A 21,530-nucleotide genomic window follows, 5' to 3' on the forward strand; every position below is an offset into this window, starting at 1 on the left:
GTGAATGTCGGCTCCAGCACACTCGTGGCCCTTGTGAGGATAAAGCACTTCTGGTAATAGAAGGATGGACAGAGTATGAAGTTTAGATTGATCCAACTCAACAATTGTTTTTTAGCTCACCTTTTACTGATGTTCTACCTAATTGTTCAAAATGTTTCTGTACCCCCCTCATGTTTTTGATGTCCTTGACAATGAATGAAAATTAGGGAATAGATGTGGGCAAGGGGAGGTCCTCGAAAAAAAAAATGGTTCTCATGTGTTTAAGTGTGAGTGATGTAGCTTTGTCCTTAGATAGATAATAGCATGCCAGAGTGATTGAGAATGCAATGAACAGAGCAAACTCACACACACACGCACGCACGCACGCACGCACGCACGCACGCACGCACGCACGCACGCACGCACGCACGCACGCACGCACACACACACACACACACACACACACACACACACACACACACACACACTGTACACTGTTAGACCCTTGTAATGGGATCACTGAGTGATTGGTCCTGCATCGGTCACAGTGCAGCTGCAACTGTGCACAACCAGCCAAACACACACACACACACACACACACACACACACACACACACACACACACACACACACACACACACACACACACACACACACGCATGCACACATCATCTCGAGCCTGAACATGGATGTGTATCACAGGAAGAGGAAAGCTGCTCTTTATCTCAGAGGTTGCTGTTGTTCAGGCCATCAGATAGGAAGTACATTGTGTGTGTCTGCATGTGCTTGTGTGTGTTGGAATCAAAGCACATGCGAGTGTGTCTACTTCAATAACATTAACTCCTGCAAGCGTGAAATGAGAGCGTCTACCTCTATCTGTTTTTAGGAGCTGACTGAAACAAACCAATGGGTGGTTTTAAGACTTTCACACAGCTTGGCACTGAGCTGGTCTAAGTGGAGAGACTCTGATATAAATTGTATTAGCAAAAATACTCTTTGGGTTAAAAAAAATAAAATACATTGTGTTATATTTCATTTAGTTTTCAGGGAGCTGGTTTGATAATTCAGAACTTATGTTCTGGCACCGGAGAAGTCAGTGAAACTTGCATGCTTACACACATATAAAACATTTTCCTCGAGCAGCTGGTTTAGATTGATCTGAATCAACATGAAAATTTATATTAGGCATGTTTGCACTGGCAAGAAAAACAGACACAACATGTTGTTTAAGGTTCACCTGCAGCCAGCATAGTGAGTAGCTTGCACAACATTTTCCTGTCTGGTATTTTTATATCATTCTTATTGGGTTTAAATCCTTCTTTTAGCCCTGAGTAGGCAGGGAGGGAAGAGAAATGATACACCCATGCACCAAGACTGTATCACGGTAATCACACCGCAAGGGATCCTGGGTAATTCAGTTAAAAATGTCAGGAGCGTAAATCACCTTCCATCAGCCCTGCTTTTTCATTGCTTCGTTGTCCTGCTACAGAACTACTTCAATACTTCCTTATGCTCCTGATTGCCTCTGCAGGACTGTTAATAAGGAGTTTTTCTAATATTTTGCTCACTTGGCTTAAAAAATTACCATATTGTAGTGTCATGCAACTCTGAATATTTAAAATCCTCCTTCTCTGGGAGTATTAATGAAAACTGATCAGTAATACCTTAGAGGAAAAACATTTGATACACCACCTTTGTTGGCGCTAATTAGAAATAAGTGTATGGAATAATGAATGCATATTGAATGTGCCTGGCCCCTTCTACGATATCCCCGAGCTCGGGTCTAACCTGCTTGCGTTGCCGTAAAAGATTTACATAGGCCGATCACAGAAATAGATCTGGCTCTTCATTTTTACCTCCTACAGAACATTACACGGCAAGAGTTCTTTAAACACACCCTCAATAACACTAACACTTTGAGAGAAGTGCTAATGAACACTCAGAAGCTTCCGTTATTCTGACCTGTACTCACCTGGACAAGTGGGGTGTCATTTGTATCCAATTGCTTCCACGTTCGTGGAAAAGAAGGTTAATAGTTTCTGGGCCAATTGGTTTTGGGTGGTGACTGAGGAGCTACCAGACCTTCATCCGTGCTAAGTTTAACAATCAATAATAACAAAATAAAAAAAAACACTTGAAAAGCAACACTAAATGTAAAAGTAAAACAAAGCAAAAGAAAACATATTCTATCTTTTTTTATAATTTTCTTGATACACGGTAACCCATCATAGATCAATAGATCATACATTCATATATATATTCAGAAGAAGAAAAACACATTTGAAAAAACTACATATAGATAACTGAAATATTCTCTTGAGTATGTTGTGCATGCTTCCTATTTTGACAACACGGTGTGGCGAATGCACGAAGCATTCAAATGATCAGCCACCCACTTGGAAAATCATCCCACCTTGAAAGTAGGCTACACAGGGGCCACTCTGTGTCAGCGTGGTTACTCGGTAAATAGTCATAGTGTCTGTGGTGCATACTTCTGGCCGAGCATGCACTGCGGAGGGTTATACAATATTCATACATCGTGTGTGTGTCCGGGTGGATTTATTCAGGTTAAGAATGTTTGTCAAAGCTGAGATCAGATCGATGTGCTCCTAATTTCAGGCGTGATGTGATTGATTAGCTCATATTCCCGCTGCACATAGATCTCCTCTGGCTGTTATGGGCACACTTGCTTCCACACAAACATGCACGCTTTATGGTTACGTCATCCCAAAGATTTTGATGATATAAGAGCCTTTTGCGTTAGTGGTAGGCCAGTCAGAAAAGATGATGGGAGATGAACATTTTCAATGATAGCATCTGTTATCTTTCATCATGTGTGTTTGAATGAAATCACTTCTCCTTGATTGCTGTTGTTTTCTCTGTGGGTGCTGAAGTCAATGTAAAATATGATAGCAAAATGTTGCTTGGAACCAGCACAGCATGGAAGTGGGGTATTATTTTTAATGACACCTGTAGGCCATATTGCATTTGCCCAGTGAGTCACTTAATGGCAGTGTGCTATGCACGTATCCGCAGTCCGTGGTTTTTTTTTCTTTTCCCTTTTAACGCTGTCCTGGAGTGTGCAGTCTGTTGCTTTCCGACAACGCCATGCACAATTGCAGAAACTTAATTTCAACTAGTCCTAATGGCTTTGCTGTCTTTGTCTGCCAGGATGTGCCAGGCTTCATGGGATGGAACTACATTTTGCTTGCAAACTCAGTTTACAGCCTTCTCTTGTTTTTTTTTTTTATTTTTTTTTATTGTGTTTTTTATGATTAAAGGTTTTTTTTTTTTTTTTAAATCAAACATTTATTTGTACTATATACCGCTGGTGTAATTGTGCGTATTAATTTCCTAACTGCAATATAAAAAAAACCCAAATCAGATCACAAATACTTACTGTGATATATGAGAATACATCACAATTAACCTCATGGGGCCCAATCATCTTTGCTCTAAAACACAATTTAAAAATTCAGCATCCACCTATCGCAATGCCGTTACCTTGGAAACGCTGTTAAGCGTACTGTGTGGCATCACACAGCATACAAAGGACAGAAAGAGGCATCAGGCACACACTCAAACACATTCCAAAAACATTGCAGGTTTAAAAGAGGGTTTATTTATGTCCGATGTGTTATCTGAGGGCTATAGAGAAACGTAACAAGCTTTTATTAAAATCATCTGCATCTGTACACTGAAATAGTTTGGTTGCCCACACCCAGAAAATGAAAATTCATCCGAGGCAGATCTCCTATTGGCCACTCAACTGGATTCATCTCATCGGGTTTCAAACAGGAATTGTGTGTTGTAAGCCACTCCCTGCAAAATCCACCCGGATTCTCTCCATTGCTGACTCCCTTCTGCCCGTATTTGGACCCATCATCGTGGCTCCATATTGTCGAGTCGTTTTATCTGTGGCCCATTTCTACTCATCCCATCCATCACCCAGCAGCTATAGTGGACAATGAAAGGAGGAGGATGTCCCTTCATGTCATGCCCAAGTTTGCCTCTGAACAAAACACAGGCGTGTGTATGTGCATTTGTACAAGCTTCTATTAGAACACGAAAGAGACAGACAAAGGATTTGAAAAGCCCATTACGGAGCAGGTGTCTTTCCATCTGTGCTGATCACAGCCGACCGTTCCCTGTTGTGCTCTGTGTCGGACAGAATCGCAGTCAGACACGATCACGCGGTGGCTACGGATCAGCCTGACACAGAAAATGGGAATTGATAGAGTCCAACGAAAAGCAAAAGGGCCTTGAGCAGAAAAAGGAGAGAAACATAATGAAGAAACATCAGAAGAGGGGAAAGCAAAGAATGAAGCTATGCATGCGGTGTGTTGTAGAAAATCAAATCAAAAAGTCTTATGTGGATTGAAAGAAAAAATACAAACTCACACTGGATGCAAGGAGAGGGATCAAAATGTACCTCTTGAGCTGGAAAGCCCTGCTTAACTCATTCCCGCTCAGTTAAAATGGCTCTTTGACGTGTATATCCGTCAATGGCAGTGAATGAGTTGAGGGAAAATTGACAGTAGCCAGTAAGCTCTCCATGAATATTTCCATGGATGTCAATGATTTACATACACAGTGATGATTATTTGTGTTGTGCTTGTACCTGTCAGATGCAGAGACAAGAGGCTTTTTCAGATCATTCTTGTAGTGCTGTACTGGAGACCGGGACGTATCAGAGCCGAGGAACACGATGTTGACGTGTCATACGCTTTGTATTTCCACAGTGATCTGTGATTGATTTCTGGTTTTAAGTCGCCGTCGGTCGGTTGTCTGGGTTCACCTTTAGGGCGTGCTTGTTCATGAATCACTTGGTGTATACTGAAAAGAGTCACCATGTGCTCGGATTCGGAGGTTAGTCTTTCCAGCCGTATTCCAGAGATCCACTAAGCCAATCGTTCACCCACAGCCCACCGCTCGTATTGGCAGCGATTATGATGTTGTCCGTAGTGACATATTGATGCCATTAACCGCCACCCCCCTCCTCACTGTTTGACATCCCTGTCTCTGTTGTTCGGATCACTGCTGATGTATTCTCTGTTGTGATTTACTGATTGCTTCCGGCTCCGCAGAGACACTCGAGAGCTTCCTGCTCGCATTTGAAATTGACCAGACACTTGTGCTTTTTGGGAATAAATAAAGTGCGGTTGAGGTAGCTAGTTTTTTTTTTTTTTTGTAAGACAGGCTGGTCCACCCGAATGACGTGAGAATATTGAAGGAACTGTGAAAGACACTTGACCTACTTTTCTAGCCACGACATAAAAAGTCCTTTCCAAACACACTTTCTTCAACCAGTCACTCTGCATTTCAACCGGTGTGACATCTCAAGTCTCCCATCTGGACCGGGTCACCCAGAGGCCAACCAATGAGAGTGGAGAAGACGAGTCCTCACCAGATCCCCCTGGCAGAGTTAAGTAGCATAACAAAGTATCATCTTAATCAGACAGACATCTGGAGTCTGGAGATCCTACCTCGGTGGCTTTATGAATGCTGTAAATATCTCTTCTGTTTTCTTATTCATGCCAGACACAACATTATACTTCATCTGAAGTGCCAATTTTCTTTTCTCGCTATCACAAGTGATTTCGGGAGACGAATATCACTTACAGCCAATGATTGCTGATGTCTGGGTGTATCAGATCAACCATGCATGATTAGCGAGCGGTGTGCGTGGCTGAATGTGTGTAAATCTCCATGATGTGCTTTGCGGGCACCTGCTGATCCACTTTTTTTGCAAGTTGACCTTACAAGTACACTCTTGCTGGGTGTCGGGTACGCTCTCTTTGTTAATTGTGCCGAGATGGAGAGAGGCGCTACAAAGCCTGGCGTGCTTATTTTCAGCACGTTTGATCTTGTTCTCTTTGGATGAATGGGAAGGAACAGTATTTTCTATTTGAAAACACTCATCATTAAAAATATTGCAAACATTGTCGGATCATTTTAGTGTGCTGAGAAGGACAATGACATTCATTTTCTATTACATATGTTCTCATTTGGTCGCGGGTGGTCTTTGCGTGAGAGGCGGCTTTTTTTTTTTGGCGATTTTCTACACAACAAGCCAATTTAGTGCTCCTTTCTCTTATTCCCTTTTGTTGTCAATAACATTACTGAAACCATGAGAGCAGAGTGAAAACAAATGTGTAAAAACCAAAACGGCCAAACCAAAATGGTTCAAACCACCTCGGTGAGATCATCCTTGACTGGTTTTACCCCACTGTTGTGTGCCATCTTTTCCTAAATGTTTGAACAAGCTTTTATTCATTCTCGTGAATAATGCATGATCAGTGAGGTCTCTTTTCGCTTCAACCCCACCCTATTCTGTTCTCGCGCACACACACACACACACACACACACACACACACACACACACACACACACACACACACACACACACACACACACACACACACACACACACACACACACACACACACACACACACGCACGCACACTTAACTTGCATATGACCTGGTGCAGGTTATTTCCTGTTTGGATTGAAAATAACTGGATTTAGTGCTCTGTTGTTTTCCATGTATTCCAGAAGAGTAGGCCTACATAAAAATGTAAAAATGCAATCATGTCCATGCGTGCATGGAAATTACTGTAGGTAGAACTGACACTGCTTGGATATCCCCATCTCTGTGATTGGAAAATGTGTACTTTATGTCGAATTAAGTAAATATGTCTGGCTGATGATTTTATTATGGCGGTCTGTGTTTTGCAGAGAATACAGAATTGTGTCAGAGTCGTTCTTTTTTTTGTCACTGTGTGTGGTCACCATCTTTCCTACTTATGTGCACAGTCACTTGGGTGCATGATACACATTACTCTGCTGCAAATGTTATTTCCTCCCACGAGTAAGACAAGCGAGTCTCTGATGAAAGTGGCTGTGGTGCTTTAATACCCGTATCGGCAGAAAATGTATGACTGGAAAAGAAATAGAAATGTATTGAAGCAATGAATCGCCCAGAAGGAAGTTTGCAACACAAATTTCTGACACTTTGAAGTAAGCCATTTATGTCTGTTGACATGTTATGAACCCTGAAGATATTTGCCAACTTGAGCTTGCGCATGTTTATACTTTTATGAAAAGTTTTCCAGAAATGTTTCAAGACAGGTGTAACAAAAGAAAAATTTCAAATGAAAAGTTTTCCTCTTTGATGTAATTCTCCATCTTTCCAGACTTCTTCCTGGTAAATTCTTGAGGAACCCTTTTCGTCTAATGTTGATGATCTTGATGTTATCCACGCATTCGATCCTTGATACCCTCTTGATCTTGGAAAATCGGGGGAAAAAATATCTGGTGAGCAGTATAGCGATGTTCTTCGCAACTAGGAACTGTCAGATGCTCAGGGCATTGTGAACAGGCCATTGTGAAGCAGTAAATTCTCCTGCCCCAGCTCTCACCTCTTCTAAATGAAGCAAATGTTGAAGGATTTCTTTGTCGGAGTACTGGTTGATCGTCTGGCCCTCATTAAAGGGGAAAACTTGCAGTTTTGATTTGAATTTGATCCTTTGTGACACCAGTCCTGGACATTTTTTGGCCATCACGTACGGAATACAATTTTTGGGGGCGGGGGGGTGGAACAGCCATCCCTCATGTAAGTGTGTGTGTGTGCTTGAGGGACCTTGGCCATCATGCAACACGACGTAAACGCCGACTGAAGGTAATGTGACAATTGGTCGTCAATCGTGGGGGGGGGGGGGGGTAGCTGTCACGTGGTTTGCCCCTGACTGTGCATAAAGTCAGCCACATTATACTGGTACAATTCTAACCACACACACACGAGCGAAAGAATTAAAATTAAATTTCATCATGCTTGGTATTGTCTGTCAGGACATAGCAAAACATGAAATATTTCATCATTTTAGCCTCAGCTGCCGATCAACTGCCAGCTTTAGTGTAGTCTTTCATGGTCCACTCTGAGATGGTTGATAAAATGTCAGCCAGGCTCACACTGCAGGAGACGAGCTCTTATATTATTCACACAAGGGGACATGGCACGCTGTGAAAAGTTAATTCAGACACCACAATGTCGCTGCTTAACATTCGTTTAGCTGCTGGAATTGAAAGGGTTGACACATAGCAATTATCTCACCTCGTATCATACAGCTTGATGAGTACCCTCCTCGCCCCCCCAAGATTGCAATGATCCGTCATCCTCCTTGGGGAGGATCCCTTTTTGATGAGTGCCAGGCGGAATCAGAGCCAGTTGAATTTGTATTGATGACTATTTATCCCGTGAACACCTGCTTAAACAATCCGAAGTCGATACAAGAACAGACCAGCCCTCGTGATAACCTTTAGAAAATGCAACTCGCTGTGTCTGTGGTACCAATTAATAAGGAGGGATAATAAGTGTTTGTAAATCAGTTTTCATCATTCCTACCCAATTCATAAAGGATTTATATGTTTAGCCTTTTTATTTTTTTATAATAGCAGTGGTATTGACACAGTTTACCTTTGTTGGTAGCCTGGATACTAATTATTAACAGTCCAAGGAGTGCGAAAAGGGCATGAGGCGACAAGCCTGTAATGTAAATGCATGATGCAGATAAAATGAGCATAAAAGGGCTTCCCGATAGCCGCGTTTTGCCCGTCTGCTGACAGATAAGTGTCATTGTTTGGTTGCCGGGCCAGGTGTGAACAACTCATCTCGTATCTCGCCGGGTGCGGGTGCGAGACAATGAGTTGAATTATAATCGAATTTTTTTTTTAAAAAGAGAACGCATTTGCAAGAGTTTTGTGTTCACGCATGGGTGCCAAACGGAAATATTGGCAGCGCTGCAGGTGCAATCTGACCTAGCATGCCCTACACCCCCACGCTTCCATTTTTTTCTTTTAGCTTCCCCCTCTGCTCGACCAAACAAAGTGAACTACTGTTGAAGTCAGACTGATGCAAGGCACAGGATGAAATGTTCCTCAGGTTCAGTCATTGCCTTTTATGTGCGCATGACCTCAAAACAGTCACATTTCACTTTTATTTCTATGACATCACCACCATTGTTTCAACAGTCTCTGGAAACATTCACTGGACATTTGATTAGGTACGCCGGTATTAAAGTACTCACAGAATGGTGGAATCAAATTTTTGATTCTCTTCATCCATTTTCTATTCTGCGAGCCAAAGCTGACTATGGGCCAGAGCAAAACTGGGACAAAAAAAAAATCAGCCCTATTAAATTAATTTATAAGGCTGGCTCAATTAAGACTGTCGGCCCACTGGGTTTTTCCCAGGTACGCCCGGTTGCCAGTCCAGCCCTGCTTTGAGCAAAAGGCAAAAGTCCAACCTGGACTGGTTGCCAGTCTTTCACAGGGCACAAAAAAGCCAGGCAGTCCTTCACATTTACATTCAATGTGAATTCCACTCTGTCAGTGCGTGAGTCACCCCCACCATCTGTGTAAATTCGTCTTGTCGTTTTATTAGCGTTATTATCCTTCACCTGATCCCTGGTTAAGGAGCTTTCTGGTTCATTGAGAAAGGTGTTAGGAAAAGACAGACAGAACTTGTGACTGAAAAGGCGAAAAGAGAAAATACCAGTTCTTTGCTCAATTTGAATCTTTTTTTTTTTCGGGGTAGAATATTGGCACGACATCATTTCAAGTGGTGTTTGTAATATTTTGCCCATCTAAATACCAGAGTTGAGATTCTTACCCCAGATCTCAGTACTGTGAGGTTGACATTTATAATCACTGTCACACTGTGCTGCCTAGTCAATTATGCCGAACCTAATTAGCTTTTTCCTTATAGATACAGTTCAGTTATCTTTTCAAAGGCGTCATTTGTCATATAGGTCTCAAGTTGATCTAATGAGATTCTAATTAGATGCAGAAATTAGTGACTTGTGACTGTATGTTGTTGACGGATAAGCTTAGCTGACTGACATGTTATGTTGCACTGCAGTAAATGTAAATATTATACATTGGAGCTGCGCTAGTATTTATTGAAGCTTCACCTTTGCCCCTTGTTTAAAAACGATGAATACAATTTCTTTGCCCATCCGTCAGTCCGACCAAACACCCGAAATATTAATGATATTGAGCGCACAAATAGTCGATACATGTATTTCCTCTCTTACTTTTGTGCACCACCCCTCTCCGGCCCACACTCACAAACAAATGATCAGCCATTGATCTGCCCTTTCTCCAGAGTGTTCACAATTATCTCTCTAATTATTCCAAATCCATCTTCCACTCAGCGCGTGCCATCACCCAGGAAGCTCACATTTTGTGTGTATTTGTGGGTGCTACTGATGCGGATGTCACAATGTGGGACAGTAATTCCTAAAAATAAAGGCGGGATAGGGTGTTTTGGTTGAAATCTGTCACGATATGTCACAAATGTCATCGCAAAGTTGTTTGCCTGATCCAACACGTGCACACACCCGTCACAACATCATGTCAACCTTCCATTTTTTGGGGGGAAGTGGCTCTTATTAGTGATGTGACTGTGGACAGTCTGTCATATTAATCGAACTGCAGCAAAAGCTTATTATTACGGTATTGGCTCTCAATCAACCAAGTGTGTGGGGGGGAGTAGATAGAAGTAGATCAGAGAAATCTTCCATTTGTAACCCAGTCTGACTTGGCTGCTCTGGAATGAACAATGGGGGAGGGGAATCAAGGGAGGCTCTATCCATCCATTGTATGTGAGTCTTATCATTCTAAAGTAACAGTACTCCTACTCGAGTACAATTTTAGCCTCCTCTGGCCTTGACGCACTCTTCCGTGGGACTTGTAGTAACACAACATTGTGCTGTGTATGTTTGTGTGTTCTGAGCCCCTGTTCTTTGCTTTGTCCAGACTCAGACAGCAGAACAACATCAGAACATTCCTCTCGTCTGACCCCAGTTACACCACGCAGTCATGCAGAGAGGCTGAGGTTGTAATCGCCATGGTCAAATGAGAGGAGCGTCTACCAAGTTGGAGGGACTAATTATTTGGATAGAATGAAGTTACTTTTATTTTTAATTCATGTGATTTGGTAAAACTGCAACATTAGAGCTCTAACAGAACAGTCATTAGGAGGCGAGTGACATAATTAGTCGGAGCATCATGCCGTAGAAAATGCAAAATAACTACAATGATACAAAATGCTATAAAATAAAGACAAAAGACGAAAATGGACGATAATTATTTTATGTAAATTGTAACTATAGCTTCCGATAGTGTTTGGACCTAGCTGCACAACACGCCAGTATGACAATAAGCCTCTGTAACATTCTTTTTTTTTAAAAACCAAGTGAAGACAGACAGTATGTCTCTGCAACTTCCAGTGCGTTTGCACCGCAAAATGCTATTCTAGTCAGATCATTCTACACGCAGGAGTCGGACAATGTCAGCGCCTGTGGATAGTGTGACAGAAAATATTTGGCGGACAGCAGGAATTGCTGACAGTGCATCCATGGATGGACATGTGAGCCCCTTTTACACAGGCGCCATCCTACCTCCGTTAAGATTTTGTGACACTTCCGACGAAAGATGGATAACAGGGAGAATAGTGACATGGAAATAAGGCAGAAAACGAGCACGCCTTGTGGGCTTGTGTGTCTGATTTGCAATTAGGAATGGAATAATTAAAGATTTTTATTTTTTAGGCTTTGATCATTTGATGGAAGTCAATCATTTTTTAAAACCAAAATGATCATAAAGGTTTGCCAAGTCCATACCTTCAAATGTTATGGATGCATAGATGCGCGTGTGCATATTGACATGCCAACAAAAGAATCTAATCTTTTCTCCTTTGTAGACAAATTGCTTGTATTATAACCTCCCATTAGACCCCCATAGTTGCTGCTTTTTTTTTGTCACTGGGGGGTGTAATGTGTTGCACTTTCATATGCTGAAGCCCGAGAACCAAGAGAGACCAGCTTGTACTCGGAGCGATGATTGTCTGCAGAGTCTCATCGGGGCCTCCCACACCCTACGAGCAAATCTGTTAGCATCTGTGTGTGTGCGCGTGTCTCTGTGTGTGAGTGAGTTGATGGGGGGGGGGGGGGGGGCGTAGTGTGTATCTTGCAGACATGGACAATACTAATGATATGTTTGACCCGTTTTTTTTTCTCTCCCTGAAACAAAGAAAGACGTGTCCACGCTCTTCTTTGTCCCGCACATACAATTGAGATGTGTGTCTGAGTGGATGTGAGTGAGATGTGCACATCTCTGCAAGCTGCATCCGTTTTGAGGACCCTTTATTGAGATGCGTTGAATTTTTTTCTGAAGTGTGTCCCATGCGGCTCTTCACACCACCACCCTATCCTCTAATTGCCTAGTTCAGTGTGTGTGTGCGCGTGTGCTTGTGCATGTGTGTGTGTGTTAGATGTAATTATAAAATTTGTTTCACTTGTTACCCAAACACACACAAACACCTTCTGGTCACAGTTGTTCATTATTTTTATTAACGTTAACAACACACAATAAGAATGAAGCAAAATAATAATAATAATAATAATAATAAAAATAATAATAACAACAATCATGCAGTTTTTGCAAATTTAATGTGAGACAGAGTCCTGAACAAATGCATTTTTTTTTTCTTTCACAATTTTCTTACAAAGCTATTTAAATTGCACTGGTGATCTAAAATAGATGATTAACTTCACTATTGGTAGAAGGCATTATGCCAGGTTGATATCACAACTGAGGCTTCTAAATCAGATGAAATTCATATGACTGACTTTCTGTACCAGTGTATACAAAGCCAAATCTACAGAGTTGGATACAATATATGCAATCATTATAACAATGTGCTTCTACTTTCTTTCACTTTCTATTTGCTCATGTTGACAAAACACGAGGAAAAAAAAGTATTGCTGTGCCTTCAGTCTCTGCAACCGTGAAGAAATGCACATGTGTCTCTCTGTGCGTTAAGGGAAAGCTATGGGAAAGGATTAAGGCAGCTTTAGACAGGCTTTATTTAATAAGCACCACAGCGGCTGCACCGGATGGGAAACTCCAAAAACACACTAACACACAAACGTGCACGCACTAACGGCGCAAGCTGGGCTGAGCGTAGAGGCTAAGTGGACCATGCGTGTTTGACTGGCTTTCTTGGCTCTGGTAATTGGGATCAATGGACCTGAAAGTGAGGGATGAACCAGAGAATAAAAGAGGTCTGCACTGATAGGCTCACTCAGAGTCAAGTTTGTTTGTGTGCGCGCGAACATACGACTAGTAGCTGGATACTTGGTTGCAGTGTACAGAGGAACCATTAAGGTCTGACACAATGCGTTCCCAGGACGCTGGTTGACCTCGGATTTGTTCAGATATTGAATCAATGCTTCCCACAAGAAATAGAAAAAACATAATTGCCTTTATGGGCAAACGTATACATCACACAAGTATTAAAAGACATTTATCAGTGTCCACCATGAAATAAAGGCCAGCTTCAAAGAGTAAAACATGCAAATGTATTCTTTCTGCGTACAATAAAACATTATCATCAGAGGCATGTTTCTTAACTCGTTCAGCAGGATCTGACGGCTTGTGATTTCAACCGCACCTTTTGAACCATTATTTTGTTGTTTTTCTTTTATTCATCCACAAAAGCCGCTGATTAGAACAATTGGAGCCAAAGCGGTCTGAGTGGTGATGAAGGAAGGGTGAGGTGAATAAAAGATGACGGCGTAAGAGAGGAGAGGTGAGGCCTGTGTCTGCACGCCACTCCTGGGAGCCTAAAATGCGTCCTCATCAGTAAACAGTGAATAATTCATTTTGTTACTACGGCAAGTACACTCACATGCACACACGTATGCGTGCACATGCACACGGCCAACATCGTATGCATGTCACACACAGGCCATTTTTACAAGGTCCAATGTGGGGGCTTGTATTATTCACTAGCTCATGAACTCCGTGGAACCCTTCACTTTTTGACTCTCTGCACGTGTGTCTTTTTTTTGTGTGTGTGTGGTTTGCAGGAGCTTCATTTCAATCCTCACAAATGAAATAGGGTAGTACTATCTTTAAGGGTTTACATCATTAAACCATAACAGTTGATTTAGATTTTTTTTTTCACTCTGGGTAAAGATGAGAGTCAGGACTGGAGATGGTTCCAAAAGTGTCTAACAAAAAGCAGCTGTGGTTAAGAATACAGCTTGACATAGAAGGGCCTCAGATTTGATTCCATTGCAATTGTCCTCATGTGCATGTTTTCAAGCAGTTTGTAATTGCACAATGATCGTGTCAGACTCCTGGAAGCAATAATGGAGTCATGGCAGAGTGGAAAGAACATTCCAAAAAATTGCTTCACTTCAGATTGTACGGTTACATGTGGTAACAACAAGTGAGTGTCTGAAACACAAGGAGTGTGTTGTGTAGCCATGCTTAAAACTCTTTGAGTTTTAAGGTGGTCTGCAAATTAAAAAAAAAAGATCTGTTTTTGTCATATTTGTTAAAAAAAATGTCAGTAGTACACCAGTAATATGTAAAAACAAAAATCAGCGCTTTATGACTCCATCCATTTGACTTGCAACAAAACCACCGTGTCTGAGGAAAAACAACAAGTTACATGACTAGATGCAAAGCCTTTGCTGTGCAATAACAGGCATACATACATTGTGGCCTCGCTGAAAATATGGTGAAATATCCTCCTCTGAAAAAACAGACAAAACCATTTCTCTTTTGCAAACATCTGCCCATAAAAGTGGCAAGCTGAGGCAGCTGAGAGGATTGCTTTAACTGCTCTTTTAAGAGTTTTAATTGCCTGTACATTCCTAAAACATAAAACATTTATTGTAAAAGAAAAACTCCATTACAAATAGGTCATGCCACCAACGAAGCAGCATGCTCCAAACAATCTGGATATTCTGACTCAATTCTGCAAACGCAATCATTTTATTTTATATTCCAAATGTGACACCAAATGGTTGTCCAATTATCCTTGTGACATCATTGAATGCTCAAATGTCAGTGTAATTGCTGTAATTAAGGGGAACCATCAAGTTTTAAACCCATAAACTGAATGCAAATGAGATGAATAATATCAATGATCAACTGTACAAACTCAAGCAGATCATTCAAAAGTTTAGTTGCAATGTATGAAGTCACATTTCTTAACTGTCATGCAGTCATAGTGTAAAAGATTTGTTTTAGACATGTTACTATTATTGAAACTTCAAAACAATGCACTCATTATTTCTTATATATATTTGTGCCACAGATTTGCTTTCTGCTATATTTTCATCTTCTCTCAGGAAAAGGAAAAACAATTCACCAAAAGTCCAAACCCAGAAAAACATGCATTTAATAATCATGACATATTGTGCTGCATGGTAATTCAATGCTATTCAATTTCCATAACTACAGCATGTGCATTATTACTATGCTAATATTGTCAGCAGCCCCTGTGAGCTGAGGTGTTGTCGCTTTTATTCATATATGGAAATAAAACCCCAATAATCGCTGGAATAATCAACGTTGAATTACTTATTCAGGCTCTCACATGTAAAACAAAATTTCAAAATGTAATCAGGATTGCAAAACTTGAATGTGGTCTGAAGGTAATATCTGAATGTGTGTGTGTGACTTTTTTTGCTAGTGATTGATGTGATGGAGCGTAACCTTCTGACCCAGAATGCTATGGACACCTGTCTTCTCAGACAAGGACCTCCAGGACCCTCCCTTTCAGTGCAGGTCTTGATTTATGAGACCCCAAAGGCTCCTCTTTGGTGTTTTGTCTCTCTCTCTCTTTTTTTCCCCACTTTTTTGCTCGTTTTCTTCTCCGCCATCGTGAAGGGCCATGGAGAGAAATGGCTGCTGTCATTTTTTTTCTCTTTTAACCGGGTCGGTGCTGCACTTTCTGTCACCGAACCCTCAAGGGGAGGACATCAAACAAAAGGAAAAAGCGTCCACACTTTATTGTCTTTTATCGCAGCGAGCTCAGATCTATTTTCACTGTCTCACCTCGGCCTGGGAAAAAAAAAATCGTAGTCTTAAATTCCGACTTGTCGTCTCTTTTATATTTTTTCTATATTTTGACAGTGCTCTTGGAGGGTGACAACTTGTCAAAATACTGAGTGAGGGAAGTTTAAGTGGGATAAGACAAAATAAATCTCAAGTCTGAACACAGTGGTTTTGGGTGCAATGTTTTACTTTATGGTTACATTGAGATTATTTTGCCAAACGCGACTAATACATTTTGATCAGAATGGTTGTCTTTTCCATTCTGTAGTAACATTTACTACTTGAGTAAAATATTAATGTTCATCAGACTCCCTAAATAAAAAATAATGAAACACCCTGAAACCTGTTGAGATTTGCTGTGTGGACCTGTGAAATGTCTGGAAAAAAATTCCCACTGGAAATAATAAAAAGAAAATTGTTTCATGGTCCAACATCACCAGTAGAAAATCTTAAAATAAAAGCAAATAATAATAAATAAATCAAAGTAAATATCCCAAAAAATTGCAGGCAATTTCAATTATATTATAACATGTTGAACTATGATTGAAGTCGAAAAAGAAGTTAGAATAAAACACTTACGGCCACAAGACTGGCCCCTCATATAAGGCACTAACCAAGGGCGAGGTAAGGGCAGAAAGTGGTTACACAACTGCATTTTGCACAAATAAACACACACATTTTGAGTCGAACCAGGGGCAAAGGTTAAAACAAATGTCTCGGAGCACCTGTCATGAAACTCAAGTATTTCCCAGTGGACATCCTGGCCTTTTGCAGCCAGCAGAATTCCCCTTTAAGATGTCTCTTAGATGCTTGTTATTTTCGGCCTTCTTGCAGGAGTGCTTCAGGAAGTAGATGGCTTGACACAGCTGGCATCCTCCAGGTTGGGGGGTTGGCTAATCAATACCGTAGCGGGAGATCAATCCTTCTCGCTTTTTTTTTTACACTGTGTGCGTGGATGTGCATGTATCATCTCCCGGATGATCGTGTGACATCTCGTGAGGCCTCCTGATGACGGCCAGGTGACAAGTCCTGCAATTTGTTTTGATGTTCTTTGTGCAGCTGTAACCTCATATGTGTATGCATGAAGATGTTTGCTGTACCCAGGTGCACCGCCTGGAGGTTAGTGAGCTGAGAGGAGTGCATGTCTTTGTGGGGATCTGCTTGTGTGTATGATACGCAGGAGACGACAGGGGAGGATCTTCTCCCCAAATCCCAAACGGAGAAATAATGTCAGGAAGGAAAAAGGCTGGAAGGTATTTTTATGCAAATTGTGGTTTTTTTTTTCGCCTTGAATGCTCAATGATGGTACTTTCAAATTGTACACAAGAGTTGAATTAGTATTATCCTAAAACAGTTCTGAACTTGGATTTCAATCCAAATGTTCTGGAAAAAAAAAAGAAGCCAAACCCATCAGTGTCGTATCAAATCTTATGAGACTTCCACTTTACTCTTTTACGACAACGGCCACGGAACTTAAAATGCCAAGTTTGTCTGTCTGCTCTGTACATACACAAATTCAATCCATTTTCATTCATTACATTCTCATCCTGGCTGCTGACACAATATCAAGATTTTACAATCACCGGATAAACGATGAATAGAAAAACAAAATTGGCCCTGATTCGCTTTCACGTTGTGTTGTCTGTTGTCTGAGCATGCGAGGGTGTGAATGCAAAAGCTTGTGAAGTAACCACATACGCAAACATGTGCAGACACAATAGATATTTCCCAACCCCTTTGGCCTTGAGGAGAAAGGAATAAATCACGAGTGCAAATATTTGGATCGCAGCTCTAGGTTCCCTCTGAATATGCCAGCAGTTGCTAATTCTTCAAGTGTGATATTTGAATGTGTGTGTGTGCTTTTAGATATTCCTTTGTGAAGTGGGGTTTTTTTTTTTTTCCCCCCATGTTGTAAAACAAAGAAACTTCAAAACCGTTGCAGAGAATCGAGGGGGATGAAAGAGTATGTTGTCAGTGCTGGAATACATTGAAATAGTTTATGTGAAACAGAGCAAGAAATCTGCCAGAGGGATAAAATTCACACTGACTGTCAAGACTGTATTCTCCTTGTTAGTTGACCTCAACTGTAAAAGTCCTATTTAACACCCTGATAAGACATTCATTGTATATCCGTCTCAATTCATTTGACCCACTTATCCTCGTATTGCGGCAATACTTCACAATGATAAACGATCATCCATCCATGTTAATGCCCACCGTCTTGATTTCAACAGATGATGAAATATGACAGGAATAGCAGCGCCATTTGATCATTTTCAATCAACAGCAGTTGGCTCGCTACTCTCATCAAACGAGACTGTTTTAATCATGCTAATATAAATAGCAAACAGACATTTTTTATTTAGCGTGTGAATATCCAAGACGTAAGGTTAAAGTTTTATGACTAAGCTCCCGTAACTGTCATTTATGAGTCTCAGAGGAAAAACAGTCATTCAAATTTTGGTTCCATAACTATCAATTCAATTTTGCATAATGGATGGGTGTGCTGTTTTGGGTGTGTGTATACTGATATTCATATTTCGTAATTATTGGGAAAAATCATTTACAGAATCGGTGTCCATGTAAATACAATACGTGAATTATTAATAATGGCATAAAGGTAATTTGAGATTTTTTTATTTCAAAGGTGTGTACCAAATTGGTAGCCCTTCCGCATTAATTAGTAGCGTCAGTCACTCCTGCACTAATACGACTTCTGTTCAACTACATGAGATGAGCTGACCGAATGTTATGATATCAAATGTATCATATAATATCCATTTTATTTGAATATAGCATAAACACACTGTGTATTATTATTTTGGGAATAATTAGTGTATTCAATATACATTTACTACTTGTAATGTAATTAATTGTGTATTGAATGGTGGGTCAGAAATGAAGCTACAAATCAAATCTTAACTTTGCTGAATTAGTGCAGCCCTACCACATGCAAATGTACAAGTAATACAAAAACTAAAATGCCACAACATGTAGTAAATGAGCTGTAATATAAAATGATATACCACAAATTTGATTGAGTTACGAAGAGCACTCCATAGAGAGATGACCTTTGCTATGGCCCAATAAAGTGACCAGATAGTAATATAATCTTTAATATGCTCATAGAAACTACTGTAATGCAGCACAAAATGGAAGAGAGTAGAGTAAAATCTCAGGAAAACGACAACTGTCAACTTGATCCGATATTGAAAAAGCTGAAAATGTGCAGGACTCCAGTTGCAGATTAAAACAGTCATAAAAGAGTACCAGATGAGTGCGTAATGTTCCAGTGTTGGACAACTGCCAAGCTGAAGCCCGAGAAGACGTGGCAGGCAACTCAAGGCCAAACATTCTCACAATGAATCCACTATCTAGATCTGAAACAATTACAGAGATCTGAGATTTTCTTTCATTGCTCATTGAAAACACATCAGTAGTTTAAAAAATAAATAAATATGTCAATGCTGAAAACAACACATACCGTATGGCCCAGAGTATGAAAAGCTACATACAGTATTTCAAACATCTCTGAGCATAACTTTCATTTGTTTTTATTGCTCTCCAGTCCACTTGTAAAAATTTTACTTCATTTGTGAATAGTCTGTCGTCTTTGTAGAATATTCTTTACATAGTCTGGGTGTGTCCTTTTTCTGGGATGTTTCATTGTGAATTGACATGCTGTTTAAAAATGGATCCGCCTCAATTATTCAGTCTGTTATTGTAGTGTCAGTGACGATGTCTGGTTGTCACGGAAACATGGTCCCATGATCTCCAACCCACAGCTGGGGTCCCCCTCTGGATAGACACAGAAAATGAACTTCATCATCCTGGTGATTTGGACAGAAAATGAGCTGGCAATATGTACCGTCACACCGTGTCAAAATGTGCCCAAGCGAGAAAGACCACAAGAGACAATATTCAGCGGGAGTCACGAAAAAAAAAAGCAATATAAAAGGTTATGAAGTGTATGATGCCAGTCGGGTGAAGAGTATAATACAAGACTTGAACTGATGAATGAATGCATGCAATTCTCTCTCTCTCTCTCTCTCTCTCTCTCTCTCTCTCTCTCTCTCTCTCTCTCTCTCTCTCTCTCTCTCTATATATATATATATATATATATATATATATTTGCATAATATATATATATATATTTGCATAATATATATATATATTTGCATAATATATATATATATATATATATGCACGCACACACACACAAATCGTTTATAGCACAAAGACGCACAGCCACTTCATTATTTCTTGAAGTCGGGCAAGCTGGTTTAATATTTAAGCCATTTGGAAACATTTTTCCAACACAAAATAAATATTTCAGTCATCATTTGAAAGGCTTGTGTGCCATGACAGGCAGAACTTAATGCCACTCAGAATATGTTAATTCCCACCGTCGCTATTTGGAGACGCACAGCGAGCCGTCTTCTCAGCGGGACTCCAAATCCGCCCGTAGTATCTCCTTGGCGCTTTTATTCCAACCTGTCAGCAGATGAGAGCTTCGTACACCTGCACCGAGCTGCCATCGTGCACGTGTGTGTGTGTGCTTGTGTTTCTTGCTGTGCCGGCATATTCACAAGCAGCATTTCTGTCAAGCCTAATGAATCCCCAGAGAAGCGCTACCTGCCAGCTCTCTCTGGTTCTGTCTTGTCTTCATTGTTCTTTTATTATTTTCTCCTCTCTCCTCATTCTTCCTGTATTGATGTTTGTATAAACCAACGTGTGAATTTGTCAATTGTATCCTCATTATCTGACACGCATATCGACTGTGTGATTTTGACAATTCACAAAAACCCCAGAAGTGAAGTATCGCATCTGAATGTGTCTGGGAACTCCTTGGGCAGAGGCGGAGGTATCAATTATACGACCCCGCTGTATTAGTCATGCCTCAGCTCAGCTTGTCTATCTTAAATCCATTACCAATGCCTGAGGAAGCCTTGTTAGTTCACAACTGAGTACTAATTACACGACATTATGATACATAGGCCTCATCTTGCAGTAATCAGAGCAATTAGGGAAATAAAGCGGCTTTACACGAGCAGGGAGGCAGAAGGGGCACGTCTGTCCGCAACAAAAGATTCATACGAGCGCCCGCCTTAAATGTCCTTCAAAAGTTGTGACTGCAGTGAGATGTTGTGCATGGAGCGCGCCGAGCATGAGGAATGAAACGCTTCACACTCATTTGGCTTTTTGCACTTCAAATGGGAATGGAAGAGCGCACGACCATTAGATCTATAACCATGGCACAGCCCACTCCCCAAAGACTCTACACACCCTCCCAGCCCCCCCAAATAGTCTATGCATTATGCATTCCGCCCATCTGCCGTCGTGTGAGCTCTCTATCCCAAGGGGGAGGGAGGGGGAGGAGGAGAGAGGGAAGCTCTCACAGCTGGATGTAGAAGAGAAAGATCTCGCTCCCTTTTTCGCTCTATCTGTCACTGTGTGGGATGCTGGAATGTTTGGAGGGTAGGAGGGGGACTCACCTGGGTTTGGCATCTTCCACACTGACACACGCACACACACAAGTGTCAGCATCTGTCATTTTGTTGTACCTCTGCTGTGCGTATTCAAGTGGTTGTGATTCCAAACAGAAGATGAGGAAATGGACCAGCTGTAGCAT

This window comes from Syngnathus leptorhynchus, chromosome 4, assembly GCF_054491065.1.
Source record: "Syngnathus leptorhynchus isolate UIUO chromosome 4, UIUO_Slep, whole genome shotgun sequence".
Classification (NCBI taxonomy): Eukaryota; Metazoa; Chordata; class Actinopteri; order Syngnathiformes; family Syngnathidae; genus Syngnathus; species Syngnathus leptorhynchus.